Source organism: Tympanuchus pallidicinctus, unplaced genomic scaffold (assembly GCF_026119805.1).
Source record: "Tympanuchus pallidicinctus isolate F22 unplaced genomic scaffold, pur_lepc_1.0 scaffold5, whole genome shotgun sequence".
Lineage (NCBI taxonomy): Eukaryota > Metazoa > Chordata > Aves > Galliformes > Phasianidae > Tympanuchus > Tympanuchus pallidicinctus.
In genome coordinates, this window is record NW_026294769.1 from 65,317,234 (window position 1) to 65,345,051 (window position 27,818).

At 41.6% G+C, this 27,818-nt stretch overlaps 1 protein-coding gene and 1 long non-coding RNA gene across 3 annotated transcripts in view; both read left to right on the top strand.

The window, feature by feature from the left end:
* NSMCE2 (NSE2 (MMS21) homolog, SMC5-SMC6 complex SUMO ligase) overlaps positions 1 to 27,818 on the top strand; it is a 127,619-nt gene that overhangs the window by 28,840 nt on the left and 70,961 nt on the right. The gene's annotated exons all lie outside the window — the stretch shown is intronic.
* LOC128091579 (uncharacterized) overlaps positions 1 to 27,818 on the top strand; it is a 460,071-nt gene that overhangs the window by 26,856 nt on the left and 405,397 nt on the right. The gene's annotated exons all lie outside the window — the stretch shown is intronic.

Sequence of the window (27,818 nt, forward strand, 5' to 3'; positions counted from 1 at the left end):
CGAAGCATGTCAGTGTTTTCAGTGGTTTCCAGCTCAGTGCACGGCAGTTGCACAAGAGGTGCTATGAACCCAGGGGTGCTTGCGCAAGCTCCTCTCCAGCGAGCTGCGCTCATCAGCGGATGCCGCGGCCCAGAGGAGGCCCGGGCCCGCCGCCTCCGCTCGCCACAGCCGCAAGGGGGCGCCATGGCCACGGCAGCGCAGGTACAGAGGCAGATCCACGCATGCAGAGAGCGTGTTTCACTTCTGCCTGATGCCTGAGGGCAGGAAGGCCCCCCAGAGGGACCTGCATAGGCTGGATCGATGGGACCAGGCCAACTGGATGAAGTTCAGCAAGCTCTAGTGCCAGGTCCTGCTCTTCGGTCACTACAACCCCAGGCAATGCCATGGTCCTGTGGCAGAGTGGCTGGAAAGGATTTGAGAGCGCTGGTTGACAGCTGGCTGCACGTGGGCCAGCAGTGTGCCTGGGTGGCCAACAGCATCCCTGGCTTGTATCAGCAATAGTGTGGCCAGCAGGAGCAGGGAGGTGATTGTCCTTGTGTACTCTGTGCTGGTGAGCTGCACCTGGAGTGTTCAGCTTTGGTTCCCCCACTACAAGACAGACACAAAGGCCTTGCAATGTGTCCAGAGAAGGGCAGTGAAGCTGTGAGGGATCTGAAGCACAATCTTATGGGAAGTGGCTGAGGGAACTGGGATTGTTCAGTCATAGAAGAGGAGGCTCGTGGAGACCTTATTACTCTCTACAACTCCATGAAAGCAGGCTGTGGCGAGGTGAGTCTCAGCCTCTTCTCCCAGGTGACAGTGGTGGGACAAGCAGGAAAGGCCTCAAGTTGCACCAGAGGATGTTCATGTTGAGTGTTTCTTCTCAGAAGGAGTGGTGAAGCATTGAAATGTACTGCCCAGGGAAGTCTCTGGGGGTGTTCAACAACCGTGTAGATGTAGCACTGAGGGACGTGGTTTAGTGGCATGGTAATGATGGGCTGATAGTTGTACTAGGTGATGTTAGTGGTCTTTTCCAACCTTAATGATTCTGTGATTCATGAGGGGAAGTTTAAGCTGGACATTAGGAAAAGTTTTTGTGCTGTGTGTACAGTCAGGTACTAGAATGGGCTTCCTAGCATGGTGGTTGATCCCGCATGGCTGTCAGTGTTCAGGAGGCACTGGGATACTGCCCACAGTAGTGTGCTTTGAGTTTTGGTTAGCTCTGAAGTGGTCACATTGTTGTGTTGGAGGAGCTCTGAATGACCCTTCCAACTGAACTGTTCTAATCTACCTCTACCATACCCTATCCTATCTCAATGCTTGGAGAACTCATCTTTCAAAGTAACCCATTTTGATTCTGCTAATAGACGCTCGGGTATCAATTCTACAGGGACTTCTCTGGAGGAAGCAGAAGCATGTCCCTAACTTCCCTTCAAGAAATCTGTGCTTCAAAGCATTAAGGCACTGGAGCATGTCGTTTGTTTGTTAGTTTTCTTGCTCTTTTTAAAACGAAAGGAGGAGAGAAAAGCTATGCAGCCTTGCACTCGTTCTGTTCTGAGAAATGGCTGAATATTTTCTTTTGTAGGAAGGTTTTCTTTTAAGTTTTAAGCATCCTGAGTCAGATGCTTGGCTGAAAAATAACCATTCAAATAATCAAATATTACATGTTCAAAAGGAGCTGGAAAGTGTGTCTACATCAGCAAATGTTGAACAGCATACTCACTGTATGCCTTTAGTCATGTAGCCTTTAAATATGTATTTCAACGTGCGTCACCTTAGCTGCAGTCCTCCTAGCTTATATTTCTTAAGAATGGGACAGTTAAGAATTGTTCCCTTTTATTGGAAGTATTAATGATTCTTAAAGCTTTCCTAATAAAACATAGCATAGTCCTCACATCGTTAGAGATTAATGGTGTATAACTGAAACATGGTAGGTTTATATTTTAATTGTAAACTGTTAACTAATTGATGTGTTGTTGTTGAAACACTATAGTAAGAATTTTCAGTAATCTCATGTTAGGATTATAAAGATGAGGAGTATAAAGACCTGTCCCTTAACTAGCAAAGCGCTCAAACCCTGCTTACTTGACAGGCATTTGCTCACAGTCCTCAAGTTATCCATGGGCTGAAATGCTTGCTGCAGCAGCAGTAACGTGGGCCATGTAGGTCAATGATACACGCATGACTTTTATGTCATCATCAAATTGCACTCTTGTAAAAATAAATAAATAAAAATCCTGGAAGGTTGATTTTCTTTTTTCTTTTTTCTTTTTTCTTTTTTTCCTCCCTCATTTAGTTCATTCATATTGTGTCATAGATCCTTGCTTGCTAAAACAAGCTCCTGTCCTGTTTGTTCATTCCTAAGACTTTAAATGTGCAGCTCCAAGACATTTAGCACATGTAAGGGTCTGTGTGGATTACAAAGCCAGTGAGGGTTGATCTCAGCCTCTAGCCACACTTCTCCTATCTCTGGGCGCTACTTCACTGGGAATTTTCTGTACTTTCCACTGGCAGTACACTGAGCAAACCTTTTGAGTGTAAAGAGAAACAAATGTGTATAATGTAAAACAATATATATGGAGTAGAACAAATATAGGAATTGTTCTCTAAATAGTAAAAGCCTGTGCTTTGTGCTGGAGGACAGCTGTATGCAATGCCTTCAGAACTGTACAGTTATTTCCAGTTAGCTGTCAGAAACCAATTTCAAATTTACTTTTGGGAAACAAAGACACTGTTGCTGAATTTAGGGCAGCACCTGGAGGTAGTGTAGAAAGGGCTGGGTTTAAAATAGCCTCTGCTGGCTTGCTCCCTGGTGCCATCTGAACTCCTTGCCTGAGGGCATTCTGCGGGAAGCTGCAGCAGGTCATTGGGTTTCATAACCTGACTGCTTTTTGTATACTGTCTTAACAGTATTTGTCTCAAACTGGAAAACGTGCTTTATCTAATTACTCTGTGAGTTTGTCTGCTGTCATTTTATCAGATCTGTAGTTTCTTCAGGCAGCTGTGAATCTGGAAGTGTTTTACCTTCTAATCACCTGCTTGTAGTTCATGTCCAACTGGAAGTTAGAAAGGTAAGGAGACAGCATCAGTTAAAATCCCAGATTTATTATTTCATTATGCATACGTTTAAATGACTGTCAAGCAGATACTGCACAAAAGAAGTATGTCATGTAAATGACAAATGGGGATATGGCTGCATGTTCTTGAAAGCTGAGTTTTTGTTGGTTTGTACTGCAGTCGGTAGAATGCAGAAGGTGAAACATATCAGCATCTTCTGGTTGAATCAGCAGCCCGCTGAGTAAGAAATGAGCAATTGAATCGCAGTGTTTCCAACAATAGGCTGTGGGAAACCCTTGGTCTGTGGAAACTCCCTGTGCCACTGGATTTTCTTGTACCTGTGGAATGATTGGACTCCTACTGCTGCTGCCTTTTTGAGTTTTAACAAATATATTTTTAAAAAGTTACCTAAGGTTTGGGTCCTTTCCAAGCATAGTCAGGACAGTACTCATATTTTTCATGTAGCAACAGCTGCAAGAGAAAGACGGATGGGGCTGGAGTATATCTTGCTGACTGCTTTATGTGTGGGAGTGCACCAGAGTGATTGGGACCAAGGCTGACTTAGCCATCTCAAGTGTTCCCTACCCTGGGAGAGCTCCCAGGTGCTCAGTGCCAGCATATTGTGCCTGCTCCCTCGTTGCTTTCTAGGTTAGAAAGGGTGTTGGCTGCGGGCTCCCACTGCTCACTCTTCTTTTCAAGCATTTGACTCTTTGAGGGGTTTCAAGAGCTGGGGTAAATTTTCTGAACTTCCCCGATTTCTCTAAGTGAATCACAAGGTATTCTAGATCTGTTTAGAAAACAGGGAAGACTTAACTAGTTCTCCTAATGTAGCATTATTCCTGCCTCTCTTTTCTTCTGCACTCCCATCTCTCATCATCATCATCATTAAATTTGGCAGGAAAAGAGAATCTGGCATTTTTTTGCCTTCTGCAAAGGAGAGGAGCATTGATTTTGGTGGTGGCATTGCTAGCAAGGTTCACAGAAGTACAAGGTTGGAAACGACCTGCAAGATCATCTAGTCCAACCACCCTCCCATTCCTATCAGGTTGACTTAGTTCTTCTTACTATAAGTTTCTGCTTTGCCAAACAAGCATTTGTCTTGCTTGTATTGTATTTTCCTTTTGCTAAATCTCAGTGCACATTTGAAATCTAAACCTGAGTGATGTGGAAGGAAAACATAAGAGATGTGTTTAAGAAAAGTTTTAAGGGTCATACTTAAGGAATGGCTGAGAACAGGAAGAGAAAGATAGAAGGGTAGAGGGTGTGGGCTTGGGAAGTCTCGAATTCGTGTAGAGGGATCACTAAGTGGCTGACTGAAAGAACACTCAAAAAGCTGTGGTATTAAGTTAGGGGAAAAAAAGGAGGAGAATATTAGAAGCTTTGTTGATGCTTTGGTTTTATCCCTTCTTTCACAGCTTTCCCATGCTGTTTTAGGTCAGTGTCATGTATATCAGCCTGTCAGCGGCTGCTGATGTATGTCATCTTTGCTTTGATTGCCCTTCATGGAAACCAATGTGAGCACTTGAGCTCAGTTTGTTAATCAAGGATGACTATGGTTTGAACATAGGAACTGAATTAAACATGTTGGTTTTTTGTGTTTTTGTTTTCCTGGCTTTTGTCTGTAAGGGAGCATACAGCTTGCATAGGTGTGAATCTTGCACAAGAGTTGAAGTCTGGGTGCTCCATTCAGCCCTATGTGATGTTATGTTTTTTCAAGTGTTCAGTCTTCCCTTGACAAAGACAAGCAGTGTTTTGTCTCTACGAAATAGGCAGGAAGTACTCTCAACTCTTAACATTTATTTTGTATTTTTGGTAATAGTTCCCTTTTAGAGCAGTAACTTCTTTGCAGGGAATGGAGGAGATGCTTGCTCGCTTTGTCCGTATTGTAGAGCAGATCACTTTGTATAGGGATCTGTGGTCTACATGGCCCAGAGCGTATGGGTTTTAATCCTGCAGAGCTTTAATTGCCTTCAGTGATGCAGGCCGTCTTCGTTCTGAGAAGCAGCTTCTAATTGATTTAAGTACATGTGTAGAAAAGGAAAGAATCTTACGTAAAACTATACTGTATGGGAAAGTCCATGGGCTTTGTTTGACACAGAAACTGTTCAGAAGAATTCTGATTAGGACTCTTAGGACATAATAATTTTCTAATGACTAGGGCAGTCCTCTCTAGTCTGAGCAAAATGATAGAGATTTGAAAGTATCATCAGTGACACCAGCTGCCTATTAACAGGCCGGGCATCACATTGTTGCTTTGTCTTCTGTAGGGCTAAGAGGATGACTATGAAACCCTCATATATATAGATATAGATATATATAAGTTAATTCAGGACTCTAATGCACTGCACAGTGCTCAGCCATGTGATAGCCACTGAAGTGCTGCCACTGAGACTGTTTTTGACACTAAACTTCCTAGGGCCTCTCTGGATTTGACAGAGGCTCAAGAAGCAGCCTGGTTTGACACCGATGCTTTCTTAATGAGCACCTTGCTTTTCTTTTTCTTCTTGCTGCACTGTCATGATGACAGCACACTTCAGGGCAAATGCCACAGGTTATGTCTGTATCTGTATCTATGACCTTTACTATTCCAGCTGACTTCAGAGCATTTGTGCTGTTTGAAACGTGCAGTGCATCAATGTTTCTTAATTCACAAATATTATATGCTTGTCCTGACAATTTTGAGTTGCGCATTTCCTCCAAAAAGTCCTCTGCTGCACAGATGCTGCTGAGAAAGATGTCTCTGAAGTCTGATCCCATGCAAAAAGCTTTGCTGAAATGGAGAAATCTTCTTTGAGCTGGTAGGAAAAGTAAAAAGAGGTCTTGCAGTCCTTCTCTATGTTTATTCTGACTGTCATTGTAGAAGCCAATGAGTCTGTCTTGAAGTGCACTTGTAGTATACTGAACTGCACCATCGGCAGCAACAGGTCAATCCTTTGGTGAAAAATGCTTTTCTCCCATCAAGCAAATAGATTTCTGGGGAATTTCTTTCAAATTTCTTATGAAATCTTTTATAACACTGGATGGCTTTTATTTTGGTACACTGGACGCTAATTAAAATTGTTCTTTGCTGCTGCTTGTTGACTTGCTGTCTACTAAGGAAGCCATTTCAGTCTATCTTATGGAAGCTTATAGACGTTCATAGAAGAAACTAAGAGCATTGTGCCAAATCCTTCTCATGACTCGGACAGGCCAACAAGAAGGAAACAGTATGTGACTGTAGTTGTGCCTCCTCATAGGTATAATGCCGTAAGGCTTAATAAATCTTTTGCAGACACACTTAATCCTGGCACTTCATGGCTTTGGAATTCTTTATCATTTTTAAGTTTATTCTTTGCAATTCCTTTGATGTAGTTTTATAATCAATAGCGCAGTGCTTGTAGTCTCCAAACAGCGGTTCAGACAGTATTGCCCTATTGTAGCTGTGTACTTAATTCCTGCAGAAACTGGGACAAACATGCATTTCAACACATTCCTAGTGTTTACTTTTTAATATTTGCTTTACCTTTTGTGTCTCTCTCTATGTGTTGGGCTAAGCATTTGATAGAAGCCGATTTTTTATTTCCCAAGAGTTGGTAATTCATGTGTATAGTTCATTACAATATTACGCTGAGAGTCCACATTTAATAAGCCGCAGTAGAAATACTTGTCTAGTAAGCAGTATATAAAGCAGTAGGAGTAGTGTTCTTTGATTTATGTGGGTTATACAGCACATCTTCAGTAGTGTCTCGTAACAAGCATAAAAACATGCCCTGCTTTTTGGAGTCTTAACCCTGGAAGCCCTTGTGCATGAACATCTGTATGTTTGACTTCTCTGTGGTGACATTTGTCAAGCTAAACATGTTCTTAAATATTTGCAGTGTCAACTCTGTATTGCTGAAATGTGTCTTGGCTTCATGGGTAGGGGTGAAGCAGCAGGGCCAAAGCTGGTTGCAGAGTGAGGATTTGGGTGAAAAGAAGTGCTCCTCATGTGGAGCTGGGACCTCTGTAGATGGGGTAGCAGCAGCGAGAGTGGTTAGAACAAATCTGCAAAAGAAATCCTCAGGACTCCATCTTAATTTGAAATCTATATTTGCCATGATGGGCAGTGGTTTTGTCCTGTAGGTAGCAAACTAGCCTGGGATGAAGGAAGGCTGGATACTGTTTTCAGGTCTGCTGAGAGCTTATGTGGTTGACCATGACAAATTGCTTTGCTCTGTGCCATGGGCTACGGTCCTGTGTTCATTAATGCCACTTTTGTGCAGTACCAAACTACCTGATAGAGAGTTTTCATCAAGTAAGGCAGATCACAAAATACCACACTCTGCTGGCTGCGTGCTCCTTGCAGAAGGACGGACGCTACCTGGTGGGCATAATTCAGTGCAAAATTAGAATTGGCAGAGTGAGTTGTGCTTCATCAGTGCATCAAGCAGCTGTGGTGTTTTTGATCTTGTTCTACACATACTGAAACTGGATTTACTATCTAGCCCAACCACGATCTCTGTTTCCACATCTGTGAAATGTGAACGGTATCTCAGTCTGTAAAGAGGGCTTTTTTTTTTTTTCTATCTGAAGATTTCAAAGTAATTTGTGTTTTGCTCTGTTATGATTTTATTTTAACGCTAGGGATTATAATTGGCAGTCTGAACTGTTTCTGGGATTCCAGAGGGTCAGAACAGAGAACAACTGAAAGTCCCTGTGGTTTGAATCCCTGCTTTTCTAGGCAATGTCTGTGTTTCAGAGGTAACATGAGTTAATGCTGTCTGGCTGAGCTTACTCTAGTGGAGGGAGATAAAATTATGAAATGTTCTGTTGGGTAGGTGTTGAGGTAGACAGCCAGTGCAAATTAAAAGGCCATCTTCATCTCCCATCAGGGATTATTATTTTTTGTTGTTGATGAAACCTATTGCTGGAAACAGTGGAGCCGTAGCTTCGGTTGATCAGCAGTGAAAACAGTCTTTCAAATTAACCACCTCATCTAGAAAGCTCCTGCTGACAGCACAAGGATTTAAATGCTGGGGCCACTGTTGAGGGGAATGCTAAGGGCTGAATGATTCCCAGCAGTGGGGGGTTTTGACTTGAAATTAATTTCTCCTGTTAATTGAACACACCCAATTTGATCAGTGTCTTTGGGGAGACAAGTTTGGAATGTTTTCCATAAAATGTCTCTCTCCAAATGTTCAGTATTGTTTTAATTAGTATAATTGTTTCCAGATAGTTTGTGCGTATTTTAATATTCCTCCTCCGAAGTTTAAATGTTAGACAACTCATTTAAAAACATGTGCTTTCTCCTCGTATGTTTTCCTGACCTTATCAATAAAAGTATTAAATTTCACAGATCTTCCCTCTGCTAAATTCTTAGCAGCTTTATGATAAATCACAGATGAAGCGTTGCTTACAGCATTAATAAATCACACTTTTTTTTGGTGCTGATATTACCGTGAATGGTTTTGTTTTTGTTAAAGAATGTCACTTAGATCTGTTAGAATTTGTTACTCTCGTTTGTAGCTTCCTCATAGCTTATGTTATTAGGGAGTTTGGTGAGTTATCCAATGCCGCTTAGCAGCAGGAGTGTACATGTAAGATACTACGTGTAGTTCACAGAATCACCAAGGTTGGAAAACACCTACAAGATCATTCAGTCCAACCATCCACCCATCACCAATAGCTCTCACTAAACCATGTCCCTCATCACAAAATCCAAACGTTCCTTGAACACCTCCAGGGTTGGTGACTCCGCCACCTCCCTGGGCAGCCCATCCCAGTGCCTGACCACTCTTTCAGAGAAATGGTTCAGAATGTACTGTACGCCTGTGACTTCGTAATATGCATTGTATTGAATGTTTATCCCTTAGAGAACTGCATATTTAACGCCTTTGCTACAGTGGGAAGAACGGAAGGTTTGTGGAGCATTTTGTTGTTCTCTTTAGTGTTGGGAGGTTAAAAGCAGCTTTGTGTGGTTGCTTTTATTTCACTAAATGATGACTTTCTCAGGATTTTCAGCGCTTGCGCTCAGCCTGTTCTGCAAATGTTGAACTGTCTTTCTTTCTCACCTTTCTCTTTACTCCTGTCGATGAGAGTTAGTGCTTGGAAAGGAAAAAAAGAAAGAGCATGACTTCTTTGTGGTTTGCTGCAGTATGCAACTCTGCCTACTTTAATGCCTATTAAAATTAGAAATATATACTGCTTAAAAGTGTGTATACATGTAATTATCTTTCCAGCTTGAGATAGATAGGTTTTAGGGAAGACCCAAATCCTGCCAGAAATCAATACCAGATGGCACAGTATCTCCCAAGTGTGGCCCTGCTGTTGATAACCTACTGTGGGTTACAAACACTACGCTTGATAATAAAGGTTGGCAAGCTGAACTAATTTCTGGGCTCTCATCTTATTTGGCTAAGTACATAACCTGAGCTGAAGCATTTATTTTACCCTTAGATTTGTGCATTAATGCTTAAGGATGTCTTAAAAGGCACTGTGCTCGAAACTTCCATGTAAAGTGTAATGTTCACATTAATGCTAACACACATTGCATCTGATAAATTCCAGAAACACACAGGAATGTGATATTACTGTTAATTCTGACTTTTTTTTCCCCATATGTTGTGCCTTACTGCATTGCCACTGCTTCAATATGAATATTTCACAGCGTTCGTTCAACTAGATGCTCATCCTTTGTTCAAAGCTGTTACTACGCTGTTTTTTCCCCAGCAGTCTGTGTAGGGCAAGGTGAGTTTACAAGGGTTTCTGGAAAGATGGCAGCTCTCGCAGGGCAATCTCACAGGGTGTGGTTTTGTGGTGTGTGGTAATTGTTGTAATGGTGATGTGTGGGCTGTGAATGAAATATTTCTCCATAGATATTTTTATGCTTACTTGAAGGTGATTAAGGGATACAGGCAAAGGCCAGCCTGTGCTAGGGGCAGTTTGGTCCAGTTCAGTAAAACAGTATTGAAACAGAGGGTTTCTGGACTCAGCTATTAAAATCCCTGCTGCACCAGCTTTACGCTCCCTAAAAAAAACCCACCTTTGCCATCACTGTTAAACTCTACTAAAGGAGTCACAGCCCTCCTCCTCACCGCCTCTTTACCCAGGAGTCATAGAATCACCTAGGTTAGAACAGACCTTCAGTATCACCAAGTGCAGCCATCATCCCATCACTAAACCGTGTGTAAACCATCACCCTTAGTGCCATCTCCCATATATCTCTAAGTACCTCCAGGGACACAGACTCCACCACTTCCCCGGGTATCCCATTGCAATGCTTGAACACCTTGGTGAAAAAATCCTTACCAGTGCCCAAGCTAAACCTGCTCTGGTGCAACTTGAGAGCATTACAGCATTACGTCCTGTCCCTTGACACCTGAGAAAAGAGTCCAACACCCTTCTTGCAGCAACATCCTTTCAGGTAGTTGTAGATTGCTGACCTCTCCCCTCAGCCTCCTCTGTACTGAAAAGCCTCAGTTTCCTCAGCTGCTTCTCATAATTTTTGCTTCCTGATCCCTTCACCAGCTTTACTACTGCTGTCTGCACAAGCAGCTTGAGTCTGCACTCAAGCAACTCGTCATCATTCTTATAGTGAGGAACCCAAAACTGAATGCAGTATTGGAGGTGTGGTCTCCGTGAGTACAGATGAACAAACCCTTCCCATGTCCTGCTTCCATGCTATTTCTGATGCAGGCCAAGATGCTACCGACCTTCTTGGCCACCTGTGCACACTGCTGGCTCATGTTCAGCCAGCTGTCGAGCTGTACCCCAGGTCTTTTTCTGCTGGGCAACTTTCCAGCCACTCTGCCCCACGTGTGTGCTGTTATGTCCCAAGTGCAGTACCCAATATAAAGACTTGTTGAATGTTACGTGATTGGACGTGGCATATTGATTATATTTGTTCTGTTGGGCAACTGCACTTCCTCTCTCCCTGCTTCCCCCCTTACAGCCTGAGGATTTAGAATCCTTTTCTTGTCCTCTTCTTTCAGCCAAAACTGGAGCTGGCTGTTACTAATCAGATGGCATGCGCTTGGAGAAGGCTTACAGAAGCATTGGCTCTTCCCCACCCACAGCAGTGCGTGATATCGCCTGGCAGACAAAATCCAACAGAACAGTAGAGATCCTGTTGAGCAACGTCTTACAAGAATCTGACCTACTAGTCAGATTTGCACAGTACTGTCCTAGTCAGTTATAGCGATGTATTCCTCTGCTAACGCTGTGTGAGTTAATTAGTCCTGAAGGTAACTAGTCATGCTCTTTAATCTACCACTTAAGTTTGCATATGCCTAGCCTCCTTCATCAGTCAGTCTTAAAAAGATATATACAGACAGATGCCATCAACCAGCTTTCTACACACAGCATAGAAAACTATAGTTTTAAAGTGTATTAGTGCCCCAAATGAGCCACAGTACTCATAAGTACTTTAAAGCGTTCTTTTCAGTGCTTTTAAGTCTGTTAATTTGTTAATTGAAGAACAATTTCTTATGGTAAGTAGAAAATCCAGATAAAGTAAAAAGCACCCAGAGGATCACAGGTGTGGCTTTACTTCTGTTCGAAGAGAAACTGTCAATTATTTCAGATAAGAGATGACTATAATAGCATTATGTACAGCCACGGATGGAACAGAAATGCTTATTCATTATGTGTCATATAAAAACAAAGGGCCCTTTAATGAAATTATCTAGCAGCAGCTTTTAAACCAGAAGAGGAAGTAACATTTTACACAGTGAATAATTAAATTGTGGAATTAATTACCACAGGATGTTATGGAGACCAGAAGCATCAAAGGGTTCAAAAATCCACTGGGCAAATTCATGGAAGAAAGAACCACTCACAGCCATTCGACACAAATACAGTCACAGACCTGGGAAACCCCTAATGTGCAGGTTGCAAGGAGTAGGGGAAATATATGTTGGGGAACAGCTGGATATCTTTTTATTCATCACTCTTGTTATACTCCTTCTCCAGGTTTTTGCAGCTGCCTCTGTTAATGATGAGAATGTGCTAGGTAGATCTTTGGTCTGATGCACTACTCACATCTTTCAGCAATAAAAATCAAACTAGGTAAAAAATACAGAACATACATGCACTACCACATTCTGAAATTGATGTTGGCTGGCTGGCTGCTTGGTTTTAGAGGAATAACATTTGCACTATTTGGGAACATAGTTCTATCTAAAAACTACCTTTCGCCTCCAAAATTGTAATAAATAGAACATTTTCAGGGTATCTAGTAATTTATCTTTGTGTTCTTGCTCTTACATTTGATGATTTAAAAAATGAGTAAATGAACATCTCCTGCTCAGGGCATTGTTACATAATTGAAAATTTCTTAATCTGAAAGCTCACTGCAAATCCGTGTCATATAAAACTACACAAACCATTTAATAATTAGGTAACAGCAGATAAAATCCTCCTTGAAGTTAGCATAGCTACACCCACTTGAACCAAAGGAAAGAGAAGCCTTCAGCTAGATCCTTGTCATGCAGCCAGTTTTCTCCCTTAATGCCCAAGAAAACTTAATAACTTGTTCAAAGTATTGAATCAGGTATGTAGCACTGATGAGAGAAGATGAACTACAGCCCTGGGTGAGTGTCTTACGGGGCCGCTTAGACGTGATGGAATTCCAACTTCAGTACCTGCTCTGATCTCAGGCACACCACATGGGATGAAATGTTTTCCTGAGCAGTTAGGATCCATACAGAGTAGGTTTTCTACTTATTTTAATGGATGACAATCTGAAAGTTTTAAGAACACTCTTTGATATTCTTGGATCAGTGAACATAAAAATGCCTTTTATATACTTATTAGCAGTGTTATACACTAGAAAGGTGATCCAACCAGGACTATAAATGTGATCAACAAAGTTCTGGCATGGTGGCATTTTACAGAAGAAAACTGGGAGCCCACAAAGCATGTTATTTATTTGTTTGTTTGTTTGTTTGTTTTCTAAAGAAAGTATTAAGTTGACTTTCAGAAAAAAATGTGTTTTTATACCTTTTCATTTGCTGAGAAAAGCTTGGGTCCACCATTTTGTGACTGTTTTGCAAGTAGCTTTTGCCTCCCTGCAAACTCCAGTTTCTCCGTGTCAGCCTGACCTCAGTGCCAGGGAAGGTTCTGGAACAGATCATCTTGAGTGACATCACTCAGCATGTGCAGGACGACCAGGGAATCAAGCTCAGCCAGTATAGGTAACGAAAAGCAGATCCTGTTTGACCAACCTCATCTCCTTCTATGATTGAGTGACCATCCAGGTGGATGAGGGAAAGGCTGTTGGTGTGGTCTACCTAGCCTCCAGCAAAGGCAAGGTGAGAATCAGCTTCTTCTCTCACATGCCTAGCAATAGGACTAGTGAGAATGGCTTTAAGTTGTGCCAGGGGAAGTTCAGGTTGGATGTTAAGAAAAGTTTCTTCTCTGAAAGAGTGGTCATGCGCTGGAACAGGCTGCCCAGGGTCGGTGAGTCACCGTAACTGAAAGTATTCATGAAACATTTAGATGTTGTACTGAGGAACAGGGTTTAGTGGGGAATATTGGTAGTAGGTGGGTGGTTGGACTGGACGATTTTGGAGGTTTTTTCCAACCTTGGTGATTCTGTGATTCTATTCTCTGATTCTGCAGTAAAGTGTTTTGCTAGGTACTGTCTGCCAGTTAGATTTATCGTAGGTGTTATCCTCTCAACAGAGCAATCCCACTGATTTTCAATCTACTGACTAGACCATTTGATTATATTCACCACTTTCCCTATGTCTGCCTAGCAGGTCATTTCATCACATAGAGCAATCAGGTTGATCAAGCACTATCTACTAATTGTAAGTCCATCTTGATTAATGCTGACTGACTTTTTGTTCTCTGCATGTTTGGAAGTGCATTCCAAAAGTATGTGGTACATAATCATTTCAGGGACTGAGGTGAGGCTAATCAGCTTATAGTTGCCCCAGTCCTTTCTCATGTCTTTTTGAAAGGCAGAGATAGCACTTGCTCTTCTCCTGTTGTCATAGAATCATAGAATCACGAGGTTGGAAAGGACCTACAAGATCATCTACTCTAACCATCCTCCCATTACCATCGCTACCACAAGCACTAAACCATGTCTCGTAGCTCCTCATCCAGACTCCTCTTGAACACTGCCAGCGATGGCTACTCCACCACCTCCCTGAGCAGCCATTCCAGTGCCTGACCACTCTCTGAGAAAAAAAGTTTTTCCTTATGTCATGGAACTGTCCTGATAGTTATGTTTTTTGTAGGTAACTGACAAGGCATCTTGGAGTCACATCAGCCAGTTCTCCCACAGTATTCTAGAGAAGGTGGCAACCCATGGCTTGGACAGCTACACTCTTTGCTGGGTGAAGAGCTGGCTGGAGGGCTGGGCCCAGAAAGTGGTGGTAAATGGAGTTAAATCCAGCTGTCGACTGAGCACAAGTGGTGTTCGCCAGGGGTTGGTACTGGGGTCTGACTTGTTTAATATCTTTAATGGTAACTTGGATGAGGGGATTGAGTGCACCCTCAGTAAGTTTGCACATGTCACCAAACTGTGTTGATCTGTGTGAGGGTAGGATGGCCCTACAGAGGGACCTGGACCAGCTGGATCATTGGGTTGAGGCCAGTGGAATGAAGTTCAACAAGACAAAGTGCCTGGTCCTGCACTTTGGCCACAAGCAACGCTAGGCAACCCTAGGCAACACTACAGGCTTTGGTCAGATTGGCTTGAAGTTTGTGTGGAGAAATGGCCTGGAGATGTTCATCAACTGTTGGCTAAATATGAGCCAGCAGTGTGCCCAGGTGGCCAAGAAGGCCAATGACATCCTGGCTCGTACCAGAAAGTGTTGTCAGCAGGAGTAGGGAGGTGATTATTCCTCCATATTCAGCACTGGTGAGGCCATGCTTCAAGTACTGACAGCGAAGCTGTTGAGGGGCCTTATTGCTGTCTGCAACTCCCTGAAAAGAGGTTGTGGTGAGGTAGATGTTGGCTTCTTCTCTTGCAATAGGACTAGCAGGAATGGCCTCAAGTTGCACCAGGGGACATTCAGGTGAGATGTTAGGAAAAATTTCTTTTCTGAAAATGTGATTAGGCACTTGAATGGACTTTCTAGGGAGATGGTTGAGTCATCATCCCTGGAGGTGTTCACAAATTGTTTAGAAGTTGTGCTAAGGAACATAGATGATAGGTGAATGGTTGGACTTAGATGTTCTTGGAAGTTTTTTCCAACTTCGGTTATTCTAAGATTCTTTTGTCACTTTCTGATGATTCTTGTCTAGCAGTATGGATTTGAATACATTTAGTGTTCTTCTTCAACTCATTCCTAACTTTTCTTCCATAGACTGCTCCTTCCCAACCAGTCCTGGTAGAACTGGAAATCTAGGAGGAATCATTGCCTCTGACGATTTAGGCAAAAATATGATGAGTACTTCAGCCTTTTCCAACACAGCGATCACTAGTCTGTGTACCTCATTCTTTAATTTCCCCACATTTCTTCTGATCTTACAGGATTTCTTCTTGCTGTCATCACTCGTTTTAACTGTAAAAAATACTTTAGGGTTTCCTGGCTTTGTCTTCAAGCATCAAAGCACTGCTTTTGTATTTCCTTTTGTTGCCTGTTCTTTTGCATTTCAGTTCATTAAGGAGCTCCTTGCCTGTGAGCCTTCTACTGAAATGCTTCGTCTTCTTTTACAACAGGATGATTTATTCCTGATTTGTCAGTAAGTTTTCTGTTAGAATTCAGCACCTACTGTTGGCATCTTTTGTGTCAGTTTCCCAGGAGTTTCAGCTAAACGATTCCTAACAGTTGGTAGGTTCAGTTGCTTAAAGTCCTGAAAGCACCTTCTGCTTGCTTTCTCAGTCTTTTTCTGGATCCTCAGTGCAATCAGTGTGTGGTCACTGCTCCCAAGCTAATACTGGTGGCCGCATTTGCCACTTGTTCTTCCCTGTTTATGCTTACTGGTTGAGTATTGACCTTGTTTGGTCTCTTTAGCATCTGTATTGAAAAGTTATCATCAGTGCAGTCTGGAAACATTGCCATGGTGCTCACATGGTTGAAATCTCCAAGGAGTACCAACTCCAATAAGTGGGTTATTTTAGATTATCCACTTCTTCCCATTGTTCATGTGGTCTGTAAAAGGTCCACAATGCCATGTGACCAGTACTGCTCTTGCCTTTGCTTTTGATGGTAAGATTCCTGGTGGATCTGTTTTACACTGGAACTCCGCGTGGACAATGAGATACTCTGTAAGAAAGTGCAGCTGCCCTTCTCACAACTTGTTCTTCTTGACCAGTCTTTATGACACTTTTCCAGTCATGCATGGTTTCCCATTTCATCTTTGTGATCCTGATCACAATCGCAACTCTGACTCTGCACGGACTTCCAGTTCTTCTTGTTCATTGCCCAAGCTTGATGCATTAGTTTCCAAACCTTGCCCAAGCTCTGTGCATTTGTATTCAGATTCTGGAGGTAAGGCTCTGCAAGCCCTCCCTTCCGAGTAGGAATGTGTAATTTTCCCTTCTAGGCTTTTCTCACACATTCTTTCTGCTCCATATGCACTGTCTCCTTACCTCTGGGCATAAGTACCCATCCCTCAGCGAATTTAATTTAAAGCCATCCCCACTAAGTGAGCAGATTTCTTCACAGAGGATTTTTTGTCAGGTGGCTTCCCTATCTTCATAGCCATCCTTCAAGGCATCAGTCTCCTGGCTACATCTGTTAGCCAAACTTCTCCCTTGACTAGAAGAGTTGAAGAAAGCAGGACTGGGATTTCCGCCATCCCATGTTTGCTCAGATCTCTGTGCTTCATTTGAGCTGCTTGGGATTTCCCTTGGCTGTGTTACTTCTGTTCTACAAAGATTAGCAGCAAGTGGCAAAATCTGGGAGACTGGATAAATGATGACAGTCTCTCTGCACTGTCGGTGACCTTGGCTCTGGATGAGGAGCACACCTGCCTGGATAGCAGGGCTGAATTCATCTGTCTCACGTGGGGGATAATCAACAGTCACTAACACGGCTGCATTTCAGTGCTCAGAATAATCCAAAGACTTGAGATACCCACTCAGTATTTGCTCCCAAAACACCCAGTGCTTTTCCAAACTGTGAGGCGCAGCTGGAGAAGGAAACAGCTTTATTCCTGTTACCCGAAGTCACTGGCATCCAGCTTCTACACTCTGCTTGTTCCTGTTCTCTTCCTTCAGTCATACTTTCCTTCTTATCCTACTGGCCTCAACCTGGTGCCTTGGAGAAACTTCTTCAAGTCCGTTGTTCTCCCTCGCGTCAGCCCTGATGTGGCAGTGTTATCTCTGTGATTTCTTATTCTCCCCGCAGTCTGTCTGCCAAGTTTACTGCTTTGCTTCTGTATTCACTTCCCGATGGCAGGCTCCTTGCTGCTGGGGCTCCCCTGGTGGGCAGGAAACTGATGCAGGAGAGCTTTGCCCCTCCTGAGACTGTCACCTGGCAGCAAGCTGCTCGCACTGCCAGTTAGTTCTTTTGTTCCTGCTGTGTAGGGCCTTGTGATTGCTGGTACTGTCATGCATTGCTGCTTATTGCACTGCTGTTCAAAGCCAGAGCTGGGATCTGGGGATGAGTTAATTCTGCTGCTTTACGAATGGAATTAGCAGTTCTAGTTTAGGGGCAGACAAATTATTTATGATTGTTGATTTATGTAGGATTTATTTTCTGTGCTTTCCACAACAACCATGCAGTAAAGTAAATATATGTTATTTTTCTTCTATGAAGTATTTTTAGTAAATCCTCGGTGCCTGTTTTATTGAATGACTAATGAGTTTTGGTACATCTGTATTACATCTATACTGAGTCATTTTGTTTTGTAATGGTGCATTTAAATGTTAAAATCTCTTCAGAAATTAAGTATTGTAAAAGACTTTAACCTTTTGTTCTGAGGATTGGTTTGTGCTCGCATGATGTCACCACTAGCCTCTGCTATGGCAAAGAGCTCCTGTAAGCTGAAGGCTCTGGGAGTGGTGTATCACAAAAACATTTCTGTAAGCCATAAGTGAACCAGTATGTTTTTACACAGCCAAAATTTTGTTTTCTTGAATCAGATCTTCCCCTCTTGCTGTGTGATGTTGTCACATGTAACATTTCACAATTCTCTGTTGGACTCTTAGTTTTCCTAGGCCACTGCTCACCCAACACTTCTAAAATTTTTCCTTCTCTCCTCTCAGGCTGCCATTAATTCACATTTTGAAACTGGAATTTTGTTCATGGGGAAAGTTTTACCAACATCGTAAGCAGAATAGTTACATCAGTGTTCCCTGCTTTCTTGCTGTGAGTTGAGTGTTATGGTTTTTTCTGTTTGTTTTTCTTTTTTTTCTGTGTTTTATTTTATTGAACTCTCATATAGGACATGTAACCCAGAGTAACAATGAAAAAAAAAGATTTGTGCTGGATAACTGCTTGCATTTATTGCATGTGTCGCTCAGTTGAACAGCCTTCCTTGAATTCCTTTGTCATGTGCACTTCTTGAAATATTTCTTCCCTAGTCAGCAATCTTTCTTATATCAGCTCTTTATGCCCTTTCAGTCCTTGAACAAACACCTGTTACGCCAGGCTGGCATTATTTTGAAATACCTTACAAGCTTTCACTTGTGTTTGGTTATCCTGGATTTGTAATCTGTGCTTTTCCTGATGTGTGGTTTATATTGCATTGTTGCTTGTCTGCCAGGTCCGTCATTTACTTTGTGAGCACTTTAGAGCAGAGATCTGTTCATCACATCAGCTCTGTCTGAAGCCCATACAGTATTTTTAGAATCCAACGAGTGATTATCAATCATTGTGAAAGACCAAGGCTCCTTTATTCTGCTATCTATGAATACTGTTGGAGGCTTCTCATTGCCTTCTCCAAGCAAGAAATCAACACTCACAGGAAGAGTTGGTTTTGTACTTGCAAAAATGGGTTACATTATGATAAAATATTTGAAGTAGCATCCATCTGTCCCCCAACAACAACCAAACAAAAACTGCCTAGCTTTTGCCATTGAACAAGTGAGCTGGTACTGTGTGTTAGAAGAATTGGAGGTCTGTGCTGTAGGAACTCTGAAATGAATGTGATTGTGTTCTGTGAATCCTTGTATGTGAAATATTGAGAATAGGGTTTTCAGAAGTGCTTACGTGATTTAAGAATCTTTAAGAGGCAAAATGAGAGAGTGATTCTTCAGCTGAATAGTTAGGCAATAACCTGGGATGTGGGAGAGTCAGGTTCAAGTACTTGCTCCAATTACCTTTTAATTAGTTATACAAAGTGGAACGACTTCAAACAGGAGAGACCGAGATGTCTTACCCCTGAATACCTAATAGCCTATGGGCTGGGACAACTCACATGGGATGAGCAAAGATTTGAAAACGGGTCACTTACCTTACTGATGACTGTTTTAACCACTTAGATATTAAATCTGATAGCATGTGGGTCTTTCTCATCGTTGTTTGTGAGGAAGGATTTGGCTGGCTTAAGCATCTGACTCAAGGAGAGGGTTTGCGGTGGAGGCACCCATCCCCATTAAAGGAACAGGACTCCCTGTCCTACTGAGTTGCTCAGACATCTTTTTGCTTAGACAGGTGACTTTTTCAGTTGCTGCTTTTTGACACTTACTTTTCTTCATCTATTTTATAAAAAGTCCGAGTGCTTAATTTAGGGAGGGGATTGCATTAGATATCATTTTGTCTGAAGTTTACGTGCGGCAAATTCACATTTCTGCTACAACTTAGTCTTTTTGTGAATCTAATGATTTGCCATAAAGTAGGAGTTTATTATGATGCTGACAGACCAAACAGAAGGGCAAAGAAGGCTTTTAACAGAACTGATATATTAGACATAAAGGCTTTACACATTGTTAGAAATCTATTTACAGCTAAAGGAGGAAACCATGCTAATGTACTAATTACATCATCTTGAAAGACTTATAATTATCTCTGCAGGATTTCATGAGTCTGCATCCATTTGATTTGTCCTAATTCAGAGTCTTGTCATCCCCATCTGCAATCTCATACCCAGATTGAGCATGGAAATCTACACAAGCGTTCCTAATATGCAAATAGAGATCTGCAGTTCCACTTGAAAGCAGTAGCTTCTGAAGTGGGATTTTTAATTATTCCATTCTGAGTTAGTGACTGCAGAAGACTTTATTTTTTTTTTCTTCTGCTGGTGAGTTGAGTATTCTTCTCAGTTTTGTCACGTTTGTTATGTCTCAGTAGACGTCTCATTCTCTCTTCCATGTGAACAATGAAATGACTGACCAGCTAATGATCTATCTGTTTACTGATTGTAATCCATAACTTCCTCAGGGAGTTGTATGTCCTGTTCTTGGGCTCTTTTGCAAATAGTATCTTACATAACATTCCTCATTCCTCATCACTGGAGTCTGTCAAGATCTTAAAAACAATGGTAGGTATCAGCTGCCCTTTATTTCGTAGAGATGGTGTCTGCTGTCAAAACTAAGATTCCTTGGACAAGACAATATACTGGAAAGGTTAGTGGAGATGAGAAACTCATGAAGGAGGAGGTAGTATTATCATAAGACTGTTTATTGCATGGCAGAAGGCAGAAACAAAGAGGCACAATTATGATGCAAATTGATAAGAGTAAATGTCAAGTTACTCTGTCCAAAATTGCAAATGGTTGGCTGAGTTGTGGATGAAATCTGATTTATAGTGAATAATTATTTTTAAGTTGAATTCTAAGTGTTTTCAAGCCCCCATTGAAAAGTGAGATGCAATTATGTAAGGTTAGTTCTTTAAGATAAGTCATACTGTTTCACTTTCTATGTGTAGTGAGACGACTTGAGATGATGGTGCTGGAACAGGCTGCCCAGAGAGGCTGTGGATGCCCCGTCCCTGGAGGTGCTCAAGGCCAGGTTGGATGGGGCCCTGGGCAGCTGGTCTGGTATTAAACGGGGAGGTTGGAGGCCCTGCATGTGGCAGGGGGGTTGGAGCTTCATGATCCTTGAGGTCCCTTCCAACCCTGGCCATTCTGTGATTCTGTGATTCTGTGACTTCCACTGGTGGAAGTGTGCAGCAGTAGCACTCCCAAGACAAAACACTCTCAGATAACTGCACACTTGGAGGCTGCACTTGGAGAGCACATAATGTGATACGTTCCAGGTTCAGCATAAACTATTGGTGACACAGGTGAGCCCTGCATGGCAGAAGGCACAAACTCACTCCCTCTGCTTCCCAGCTGCTTTGCCAGTGACACAAGAATTTGGTGAGAATCTAATGTAGAAAGGAAGGATGGAGGCACCCCGTAATTAGTAATAAGAGAGGAATCAGTTTAATGTGTGATATACAGTGAATGAATCAGAGAAACGAAGGAAAAGTGAGTTTGATAGATATAAATGGGAAAGTGCAATACTGATAAATTGTGGTGAGTAGTGATGAGATCTTCAAAAGGCATGGTAAAAAAAAAAAAAAGGAAAAGCGTTGTAATAAGGCAAGAAGGATGAGTTCAAAACCCAGTATTATATACAAGAGTTTGGACTGTAAGTTCGAGGAAGAATTTGGAATGACAGGAGAGGCGTGATCAGGAGAGGTCTTTGGCCTCTGGGGAGACAAATTTGATAGCACTGCAGAAGCTGTGAAAGATTAAAAAACACATCTATTGAGTTTGAAGATAACAGAAAGGAAATTTGTGAATTTGTAAAAACTCTTCTGTGCTCTCTGTTCTATGCTCAGCTATCAGATTGCATCTCCTATCCATCTTACACTTAGATATTGCTGTCAGTAGTATTTATTTAATTAGAACTTATTACTGTATTCGCAAAATTTGAAGCTCCCTTTACTGCAGAGAGTAGTAAGGTATTTCAGCAAGCTGGTGTTGAGCTAAGATAAGGAACTCCATGTAATAATTTGTAATAAAATAGCTGTTCAGGTTTCATAACGCTTCTCTGTGGAGATATTCACAACTTTACTGGACGCCTTCCTTTGTGACCTATTGTAGGGAACCTGCTTTAGCAGGGGGGGTTGGACTCAATGATCTCTTGAGGTCCCTTCCAACCCCTACAATTCTGTGATTCTGTGATCTGTAAGCAGAGAGAAGTAGAAGAATTGCAGTTAAAAACATCATTATCTGTCTGATGTTATATGGCCTTCAGGAAGCCTGTAAGAACTGGGGAGACCTGTATAGTGAAGAGTATCTTAGCATTCCAGAGTGTCCTGTGCAACCTGTCACTCCTGTGTGTACTAGGAAAGCCCATGGTGTTTGCTAAGACAAGGAAAGAGAAGCAAGCTGTCAGCTGGAACTGGTAAATCAAGAAGGATAATAATGGAAATAAGACCTGGGATTTAGTGGCTAATTACTGTACGGAGGGCTGTCCCAATAGGAAACCAGATAGGAAAACATTATTAATGATTGAAGAATGTGATATGTGGAAAGGCTCAAGGGAGAGATTCATCTCTAAGGCATTCACAATAAAAGGCAAATAAAGGCAATTTGGCTCGAGGGCACAAACTAGGACTGTCATGTAAGCGAGGTACACCCACTTTTGCACCCATTGCAGGTACAGGGTAGGTGCTATCTGCTTATAAGTAAATCTAGGTACAGACTCTAGTTCACACTCAGCGATGTTTTTCTTTCTGGTTAGCGTGGCTCTGCACCATTGCTGAAATCAGTGTTAAAGGTAGAGCTGGCTCTGTTGGACTTACTGCCAATGTTGATCCTGATATTTATATGGATATATTAATTCAGTGAGTCTAGGCTGTAAGTGTCAAACAGGATATATGTTTTTCAACTTATGTGAATTCAAGTAAAGCATGAGTCTGTACTTAGAAATCTTGCTGCTGATTCCCACAGGTTTAAAGGTTATGTTCAATCTTACTGAAGAATGACAGCAAGACTAACGTTGCTGTTTTGTCGAGTGTGAAGAAGAAATGCCGTCAGTAAAAAACTTCTGAGGGACAAGAATTTAATCCTTGGAACAAAAAAGATTCAAAAGGAATAAAAAATGAAAAAATTCAGCTTGACTTTCACTGAAGGCATACTTGGGGAATGTGGGAAACACCTCTAGAAAATCAACAGATTTTAATAAACATAATGTATGCAGTTCTCCAAAGGATAAGTCACACTTTGTATTTAATCAAGGATCAGCTTCACAGGTGATATAAATCAACAGGATTTTGTAGGAGCTGATGAAGATAACACTGAATTGTGCTTGTTTTAGGATTTAGTCCTTTTCACACTATGGAAAACATGGATTTTAATGATCTCAACCAGGCAGCACCATGCAAGAGTAAACAAGTTGTTAATCTGAAATCACCTTAGGGCCTTTTTCTTCTCCCACTGAAATCAATGTCTAAATTCTCATCAGTTTGAATAGGACATTAAACGCACACACACAAAAAAAGGTAATATCCATGTTAATGTATTTTCTAAATATATGAATTAATCAGCAACTTGGTAAACTGGTTCAACAGCCCAATGCACTTGCTGAATCAACCTTGCTAAGAGAGATGCACCATCTGCCTCACAGTCTCTACCATGCTACTGGAAAGGCAGCATTTTTATAAATATAGTTATTTTTGTTATTAAAGGCCCTAATCTTTGCTCAGGCAAAATTGCTTAGAACAAGATGTTTTGTGTCTGTATTACACCTGCATGTAAACTCTTTTTGTGGCAGAGCATTAGGTAGGGAGGAAGTCAGTACAATTACGCTAGTGTTCAACTGTCTTAAGCCGTAATTCTTAGATGTGTTCATAAATATTTCCTAAATACTCTGGAATATTTTGTGTATTTATACATCACGTATTGAAAAAGCAGAGAGAAACAAGGTGAAGACAGAATTCCATTCTTCGTAATAAATATCTACTAACTTTCTTCACTTTAGTATCTTGGGAGAATCTCATTTGTAACACAATTATTGCTGTCTTTACAAGCCAGTTTTACAGTATTGGTAACAAATGGTTCCAGTACTGGTATTTAAATGCAATTCCCTTTCCTTGCTTCCTTTTACCCCTTTGTACTTTGCAAAGCAAGACACTGGGGGTCTTGGAGAGAAATGGAAAGATGTTCAGAGTCCTGTCTCTGCCATAGTAAGTAACAGGGTAATTTTGTACCTTTATCGGGTGCTCACTTTGATTCCATTCTGTATATTCAGTTCCTTTCCAAACAGGAGAAAGAATGTAAACAGAGTGGGCTGAAGGCCATTTCTAGGCTTACCAAAATGGCTCCCACATGTGATGACTTCTGAGGAGCTGGGGTTTGATATACCCCTGTATGCACAGCATAAGCCTACAGAATTTGTGCTTGCTTTCTTTATAAAGGTTAAACATCTCCAGCTGTGTTTGTAGTAGGGAAAAGGAACTGTGTTGAGAATGTACCTTAGCTGCAGCCACCGTATTGGCATGCTGCTTTTGAACCCCGGCAACTCTACTTCCCCTTTAGACTGTTATTTTGGCAGTTTGGGGCTATTTGAAACGTGCTGACAGCCATTTTCTGTTGTGCTGGCCCTGTTTAATAGGCACTATGTGTCATAAGTATGGGTCAACCCTCATAAATATGCCTCTCTTGGCATTTCACAACTGTCTGCGAAGGTGTTGCTCAACCAGAGTCCCGGCCCTGCAGCCATGGTGTGCAGAGGTGTTGAATCTCCTGGATCAGATGTGGGCCCTGAGGCGATCCTGACTGCAGCAGCCGTGTTCAAACAAGTGCTGATCCTGCTGCTGAATGATGATGTCCTTTTTGACTGCCTTTGCAGATGTTTCCAAGAGCTGCGTTTTATTTGTGCATCAACAAATGATCTGATGTTTGCTAAGGATTTGAATCCAGCCATTGAAGAATAATAAATGACTGTTTAGGTTAAGCTGAAATTTTGCAGCCTGATTCAGTTACAGTGGTGACTCACTTCGAGTTGGTTCTCACATGATTCACAAAGAGTAAGGGTGACTCAACCCACAAATTTACTTAGCTCCCATGTTATTTTCCCTCTCAGTGAAAAAAAATTGGTTGTAATAAATAATCACAGCAAACTTTGACTTGCCCCGAGGTAAAATAAGTGTGTGTGTTGAAAGCCTGCATATTTGTAATAAGAAATTATTTACTGAGGTAGGGATGAAATAATAGGACACATGGATCGTTAAACAAGAAATGTACAGCGCGTTTTTGTTTGATTCTCTTGCATAGCAGGTCTAAGTAAAGGAAGAATGATTATTCTTATCTAATGACAGTGTCCACCAAGGCTTTTCTGTCCATGTCCGTACTTACATAGCCAATAATTCTTGGCATTAGTTCTCTGAAGTAAATAATGTATGTCTGAATCCAGACATTTTTGAAGCTATACCAATTCAGAAAGTGCGAGTTACCCAAGCTATCCAAACTGGATCTTAGAAAGGTTTCATTGGCTGGTCACACAAAGTCCTGAACTACTTGACGTCACCTGTGTGAAAAATGCTGATGGTGTTCCAGTACAATATCAAATCTGCAGAGGTAAGACATTCTCTCCCAGCAGAAGCAATGAGACACTTGTTTTCTATTCAGAAGTCACAACTGCTATCAGTGTTCCATAAGCATATGCACAAACACATGGATGAAGTGTAAATGCAGTCTAAAGTACTATGAGTTTTGGGTTTAGAGTTAGTTGGAGGCTGTCAGCCTATACTTTTTTGGGTTGTCTCAAGAGGATATAAGCATCTAGGTAACCTCAGAGCTCTTAGCACTGTGTGAGTAATCACCCTCCCTTTCATAAGTGAAACAACAAAGAATCTGGAAAATGAAGAAATTCTGCCATGTCAGCTGACTTGATCATTAAAAAGGTCATTGGCAAACAGGATTGTTTCTTAGCCTCAGAAATACCTAGTGCCAATAATATCCGTAAATTAAACTTTAAAAGTCCATAGCTTAACGGGATTAAATTACAGGGAACAACTAATATGTGGCTTGAAGGAGAAAAATTGGAATTCTTTGAAAAGATAGCATCACTGTACAGGAAATGCCACCGTGGTTCAGGCGTGGCAAGAAATTTCAATGAAATGGCAAATTCCTCAGTACTAAGGGACCTAAAAATGACCCTGAGAAAGAGTACATAAGAGCAGCGATGAGATATAAGACATGCAGCTAAAGAACTTAGAGAGAAGGGTTCAAGAGAGACGAAAATGCTAGGGAATAACCATGGAGCATCACATGCTGAGACACTGTAGTGCATATCCAATGGGGCATTTTTGTGGCACACAGAATGCCACCCTTTTGTCACAAAGTTTGCCAAGTAGCCACAAGCTGTTGTAACGTTATTTATATGCGTGTATTATTTCGAACTTTCCCTCAATTAAAAGGGAAGGTAGAAGGATGGCTTTGTGCTCAAAGTAGAGGGCTGGGAATTATTCATTCTTAGTCCTGCCACAGTCTCCTTGTCCATCCTTAGGCTAAGCTATTCATCTCTTTGTGCCACAGTCTTACTATTTGTAAAATACAATTGATAGTATGTATGTCACAATGGATGTTTGAGGCTAAATTCTTTAATAGTTGCAAAATGCTTTGAGATCTAACACTGGGAAGAACAAATTACTTAACACTGTAATGCTGCATGCATGCTGTTATGCTAATTAGTGCCTTTTTAGGCACCGATCCCTTATTGTTTGTAGATTAATGCTTAAAACTGGTCCAGTTTTAGTCAGTGGTATGTCTGACATTTAAGTTCTTTACTATGAGAGTGGTGAGGTGCTGGAACAGGCTGCCCAGAGAGGCTGCGGATGCCCCGTCCCTAGAGGTGTTCAAGGCCAGGTTGGATGGGGCCCTGGGCAACCTGGTCTAGTATTAAATGTGGAGGTTGGTGGCCCTGCATGTGGCAGGGGGTTTGGAGATTTATGATCCTTGAGGTCCCTTCCAACCCTGGCCATTCTGTGATTCTGTGACCTAACTGGCTCTGGGACTGATCTCGAACAGAAGAATTCCTTTCCTTTTGACAGTGCTAATTGATGAAATAAAAATTCTCCAGACTGGCTCTTAGAATACCTGGAGTTTACAAATTTCTTAGGCTTGTGCAAGCCTAAGATTGTGCAAGATTGGCTAATGGATTTTTGGAGGCAGTCTAACTGTTTATGTATTTAACACACACGTTGTGCCAGTGAAAGAATCTACAAAAACAAGGCTCATTCCTGTGGATGTATGTTGACAGAAGTCAGAGAGCTGCTGTGGGCTGGCTCATTTCATAAGCATTGCCCGTTAAAACACAATAAGCTATTTCCATGAGCAAATGTTTCTTTTGATAAGTAAATCATGGCTGTGTTTCCTTGAACAGTGTATTTTTGGGGCTGTATTTCTCAGTATGTTTTCCTGTCAGAAATGCTGTTAGATCATGTATGGTGTACCATTAATGATCTTATATAACATGTCTGTTCTTCTTATTGCTGAGCTTCCATGTAAGTACTCATGTGGTTCATTGCTGCTTTGGGACTGTCATAGCAGATCCTTCTGCTTTTTCTTTTGCTGTAAACAAGCTGTTGTGACTGATACTTCTTTTCACCATATGTCCTTAACACTCCCAGTTCATAGTTATATGTCATTTCCAGGATGCTTTATAGGGTGTGTATGCCTCCACCCCATTTCAAAATCAATGTAACTCTCAATGGATTGACTAATGACTGCAAGGTGTTGCTTAGCATGCTGGTTTTGGCTGACAGTGCTGCATGAACAGCCATTTGCTTAACATGTCTTTTCATGGTTCCCATGTGAAGTAATTTTTACTGACAAATTGAACATACTGATGGCTTTAGGTTTGCTAGTGAGCATCTCTCTGATAGGCTCCTGAAATAAAAAAAATATGACCCCAGCTTGTTACCTTGAGTACTAACAGTTCTGTTCCATCCCTTTACCATATCCTGTATTTATATTGGCCTCCT